This window comes from Crocuta crocuta, unplaced genomic scaffold, assembly GCF_008692635.1.
Source record: "Crocuta crocuta isolate KB4526 unplaced genomic scaffold, BGI_CrCroc_1.0 scaffold21, whole genome shotgun sequence".
Taxonomy (NCBI): Eukaryota; Metazoa; Chordata; class Mammalia; order Carnivora; family Hyaenidae; genus Crocuta; species Crocuta crocuta.
Genome location: NW_027527938.1, coordinates 2,471,162 through 2,477,161, shown reverse-complemented (window position 1 = coordinate 2,477,161; position 6,000 = coordinate 2,471,162). Strand labels below are relative to the sequence as shown.

Genomic DNA, 6,000 nt, shown 5'->3' with positions numbered 1-6,000 from the left:
TGAAATGGAGAAACGGGGCTCCAGTGAAGCAAGGGATGTGGGTAATCACTAGAAGCCAGAAAAAACAAGGAAATGGACCTTCCCTAGATCCTCCAGGATCTAGGAATGCAGAAAGGAATGCAGCTCTGCCAACACTGAGAACTTAGCCAACTGAGCCCCATAATTAGATTTCTAACTTAAAGGAGGATAATGTAAAATAAATTTGCCGTTTTAAAGTCATGAATTTGTAATAATTTGTTTTCACAGCACTAGGAAGCGAATACACTTCTATAAGTTTTGTATCCTTTGCTTCTCTCCATAATAGTAACTAATCCAATGCCTAGCACATTCCACCAACACTAATGTTAGTACATTCTTACTGTACATGTCACAATTACAGTTCTTGATAAACCAATAGATATATATTTAATACTCTTTTTGTCATGGAAGAAATTCTGTTGCACTCTGGAGGACATCATCACATCTATCAGACACAAAGATTCTTACCAGTGATGATCAGCAGGGGAAGGCTACCAGGCCTACAGATTTGAACCTTCAGCATCTCACTTTTTGAATTTAAAAGTTAAAAAAAAAAAAAAAGCTTAGAAAATTGCATAATTATGCTTTTGGCACATTATGGTAAATACTGGCATATATCTAAGAATGCTCATTTAGAATTGCTATGTAATGGACCATTATTGGTTTCGCTTCTGTACTATTTTGCAAAGACTGCTGTAACAAAGTATGGCCAACTAGGTAGCTTAAACAACAGAAATTTATGGTCTCAAATTTAAATTCATGGAAGGCAGAAGTCCAAGATCAAGTTGTAAGCAGGGTTGGTTCCTTTTGAGGACTATGAAAGATAATCTGTTCCATGCCTCTCACCTAGCTTTTGGTGGTTTTCTGGGACTTTCTGGCATTCCTTGGCTTAACTTGTAGAAGAATCAGCCTACTCTGTGAGTTTATCTTCACATGGCATTTTCCTTGGATGAATACCTTCATGTCATAATTTCCCCTTTTTAAAGGACTCCAATCATAATGGATTAATGCCCAACCTAATGATCTCATCTTAACTTTATTCACATCTGCAATAATTCTACTGCCAAATAAGAACACATTCTCAGGACTTCAATGTAAAAATTTTGGAAGGGACAAAATTCAACCTGTAACACATTCCCACTATCCATTCCTCCAATTCTGGCAACTTTGGTCTCTTTCTTTTTAGTAACTTGTTTAAGATGCTTGTATGTGAATGAATCTTTCCTACCTTTGCAGAAATGGACACATGATTTAAGGCAGGTTAAGCATTGATCTATCCCCAGCCACAGTGATTGCTTTGGAGACTGCAATATGGCCAAGCTGGGCTCATGAGCACCAACTCTTGAAGTTTCCCATAGTTTCAACTATGGGAAAGTGACACTTTCAGGTGGTGGATGTTAGAAAGAAACACTCAAAGAGCTCTTGACCAATTTCTTTATTCTACCATATGAATAGAGGTTGGCTATTAATGAAGTCAATGCAGAGAATTGGAGCACTGAGAGAGAAAGCTTCCTGTTACATTTAAGGTACTTCAATCCATCTGTACCTGAAGGTTTCCTTTTGAATTCTTCATTTTATAAATAAATAGCCCACTTTGTATTAAGACAAGTATGATATGTATTTCTGATATCTAACATTAAGATGTGCTCTGCCTAAAATAATTTCCTAAATGAGCAGTCATGGAAGGGAAATCTCAGATCCATTGTCAATTCCAAAGTGTCAATAACACAAAAACTTACTTAGATGTTCAGCAATGAAATCTCAATAACATGATTAAATATATACATACAAATTGAACTGTTTTTATGTAAACATGAAGTAACAGGCATTATTACTGGAAGGTAATCATAGCCAGATATGGTGATAGACCCACAGAGTTCCTGATGAGTCACACTGTTTCATGTTTTCCAATCGTTCTCTTTCCACCTGTTGAATCTTTTGTACATCAGTGGCCCCAAGCTCATCACTGGGTGCTTGCATGTAGATCACAGAAGTATTAGGTATACAAAGGCAACAGATTCCCATGGATCTTTCTACAAGCTCCCTTTTGTAAATTCACTGCAGGGGCAAGAAGCAATGGCTGTCTCAGAATTCCTTGAGAGTCTTACCTGTCTATTCATACCAGTGCCTCAGTCAGGTAATTGTTGACTCTTTTCCTGACCCTCCTGCACTTCCTTCACCAGCTCTTCCTACATGTGTGTAAAGTACACCTGTCATAGTTCATCACCAATACTCATCTTACTTAGAGTAACTCTGCTTTTTATGACTGAAACCTGACTGGTAAATGTACTAAAATTACTATACATTGAGAAGCCATTTTAAATCTCAACCCTCACACTTTCACTTATTCTCAGGGCTTGGGGTATTTGCCTGGTTCTTTTTCCTAGTGCTCAGAGCACAGATATTTGATAGAGGAAATTTGTTTTATTTTTTATATAATTTTAAGTTTATTTATTTATTTTGAGGGAGAGCAAGAGTGTGCATTAGCAGGGGAGGGACACAGAGAGAGAGATAGAGAGAGAACACTAAGCAGGCTCCTCAGAGCTCCATGTGAGCCTCACACACATGAATTATGAGATCATGACCTAATCTGAAACCAAGAGCCAGATGCTTAATTGACTGAGCCACCCAGGTGTCCCACAGTTTTGTTTTGTTTTTTAGTTTACATAATAGCTTTATTTAAATATTAGTTACCTAAGGACTATTTTCAGCCCCATGGGAACTGACAGTATCTTGATTACTCTTTTATTCATGAGATTTAATGCCAAAGGAAAATTAAGGGCAAGAATTCAGAATACAGATATAATGAGGGCATAGACCTTATTTGTTTTGTGTATTATTTTATGCTTAATACCCGCAACAGTATCTGGCATCTAGTAGAAGTTCTGTAAATATTGGTAGAATGAACAAACCATATGAATAAGATTTTGCTAATTTTAAAATTATTTATTGAATTATATACATTTAAAAATACCAACCACTGCTACTCCTAGATATAACTACTTTTTTCTTGGTAATGCTCCACCTTATCACTTCAAAGAAGGGATTCAAATGTGCCATAATCTACATATCTGCCATAATTTCCTTATCAAAGTTTTGTTTTGTGACTCAAATTGAACTCCACTTGAGTGGCGTAAATTGATTTGAACATCTTCAGCTGAACAAAATAACCAAAACAGTGTGGTCTTTTGAATATTTTCATTTTTTTTTTTTCCTAAGGAAAAAGGAATTTCAGTGACAGACTTCAGATGTTTAGGGTTTTGGAGGTCCCAGAGCTATATTTATTTCCATGTGAAGAAAACCCGTTGGCCATGAAATGAATAATGTCACTATACAGAGAAGCAGAGATTAGAGATAAATCTCTTCCTTGAAGTTTCCAAAACACTGTTTCCAGTTCTCCTTAAAGCCTGTCTGTATCCTTACATTTTCGAGTTGTGATGATACACCATTCAGATGTGGTAACTCTGTATCACTGCAGGACTTTTCATGTATTTTTCTTATTTCGTCAATTCCAATTGGGATTCTTTTTCTTACAATTAAAGCAATTTGGACCATATTTGCTGCAATGACAAGCAAATCACAACTATCTCAGTGGCTTAATGCAGGGCCAGAAATCTCTTCAGGGCACTTCCCTTTCAGATAGTGACTCAAGTTTTCAGACCATTTCAATCTTATGGCTCAGTACCATCTTAATACATGATCCTGCTGTCACTCTGACAGCTGAAGTCACAGCACACAGAATTGACAAGAACTGGTAAGTCATTGAATTAAAAATGGTGCATATCACTTATACTCAAGGCTCATTGGGTAAAATTAATCATATGGTCCTCTACCTAATTACTTAGAGATACTTGGAAAAATAGATAAGCAAATGGAAGATTTGGTGATCCCTCCTCTCTTAAACAAAAAGAAAGGGATACTGTCTTATTTATGTTGTTATCTCTAGTAGCTCATGATATATTTAAAATTTACTAAATGGTGATGTTAATTAAATAACTTCACTGAACTATCTGTAATATGAGGAAAGAAATTTTCCTTCAAAAATTTTAACACATCTTAAACATATTTCAAAAATGTAGTCTTTTTTTATATTACACTAAAGCTTATATTTATGTATATTCACACACATAAATACATCTGTTTCATAGGCCAGTGATTTTCTGTGAAGAATGAGGGTAGGCAGTATGGAACTTCTTTAGAAAACATATGTCTAGTCACTCAGTGAAGGAGAAAAATATGGCTTGCCAACCCTCATTGTTGGTTTGATTGGCATTGGTAAGGAAGCCATTGTTACTGAGAAGAGTATGTATTAAGATATATAATAGCGAACACATGATAAAGAATACTTTATTGGGCTATATATAACTTTATTCCTATAAGAAAATATAAGGGAAATGATTGACAGCTAAAATGAACATGTAAATTGAGTAAATTTTTTAAATATTTTATCACAGAAAAGAGTAATAGTAATATTCCCAGGATGTAAATTTTGAATGAATAATGCTACAATTTTTATCTAGTCATTAATTGAGTCTTATGCATTTATGGGATAGTGGAAATTTTTTTACTTCAAGAAATCAAACATACATTACCCCATTCAAGGCAGAGAAGAAAAAATATTCCCATGAGAATGTCACTTCCTGAGGATCTGCTCTCCTTTTTAAGTACCTATCAAATACAAATTTGAAAAATTGGTCATTGAAATGCTTTTTTGTTTTCAAGAAAATATTTTATCACTCATTTCTCCATAGAATTTTTGGGCATTTAATAAGTTTTAAAATCTGTCAGAAAAGTATATTTCCACATTGTTGAAAGTTTGTTAAGCTTTAATTGACAGGATTCTACTCTGTAAATGGATTCTTAATGTTACATATATATTTAAATCCCACATCTCCCAAGAAAACTGAAAATAGTTCATTTTCAAATCATTTTATACACAGCAATTGACCACTTATATACTAGGTAAATATTGTTTCTTGTTCACTATTTATACAATCTAATAAAGAAACCCTTTAGATCATGTGAGTTTATTATAACCACTAAAATGTATTTACATGTGCTCTTTCATATACACAACACATGAATAGATCAAGATGACTCTTTTTAAACTTAAAATTTTGATCAAATCTTTCTCATAAATAGACACATATTAAGCACTTAATCCAAGAGAAATGCTGCTCATTGACTTCTGCTTCTAGATCAAAAAGCAGAGTAAAGAAATTGAAAGGAAAAACCTCATTTCTTTCATCTGTTGGTGAGATTTAATGATTAAGCCATTAATACAATCCCATGGGCTAGTTGGGTCATATCTAATATTTGGGAAGAAGTAATGGCATTTCTGAGAGTCCTGCTGCGAGCATCCTCAGGCTTGATGATATTTACTCATTTACATTTAAGATAATCCAATAGAAATTCCAACTTAATACACAACCTTTGATATTCTACCATCTTGACCCAGTGGGTTTATCATTATTTTTCATATTTGAATTCATCTATGCTGACATGTCTCTCGATAATGTGCTATCATTGAAACCTGTCTGTTTAAATGAGCTAAGTTGGAGAGAACTGATACGCTAGACTTCAAATCTAGCCTAGAGATGTGGAAAAGTAAAGCTCTCAGTGACTCACAAATTCCCTTAACTGAGGGAGATATCGAGCTCTTCTGAACTATGAGGAAATACAGTGAGTGATTTTCTGATCCATAATGCTTGCCTACAAATAATAGAGCATAGATCATATTGTTCAAATTCATCTGTTCAAAGTCTTAAAATTCCAACTCCGTGCAACTATAAGTGGGGGAAAAACAGGTGCTTTGTTCACTAAGTCATCAGGATCTAAGACATTGATTTTTATCAGCATTCTTATCCTAAGGAGTCTCCTTGAGGGAGAAAGAAAGAGAACGTAGAGCTTCATAGCATAGCTATAAAGCAGAATCTGAAGTATATTTATGGTTATAATTTGCACAGATCACTTGGTGCTCTA

At 34.6% G+C, this 6,000-nt stretch overlaps 1 long non-coding RNA gene across 1 annotated transcript in view; it reads right to left on the bottom strand.

Moving 5' to 3' along the window:
- Positions 1-4,609: 4,609 nt before the first annotated feature.
- Positions 4,610-6,000, bottom strand: part of LOC144221714 (uncharacterized) — a 153,253-nt gene continuing 151,862 nt past the window's right edge. Inside the window, exon 4 of the long non-coding RNA XR_013332151.1 lies at positions 4,610-4,686. This is a non-coding gene — a long non-coding RNA (uncharacterized LOC144221714). The remainder of the gene's footprint in view (positions 4,687-6,000) is intronic.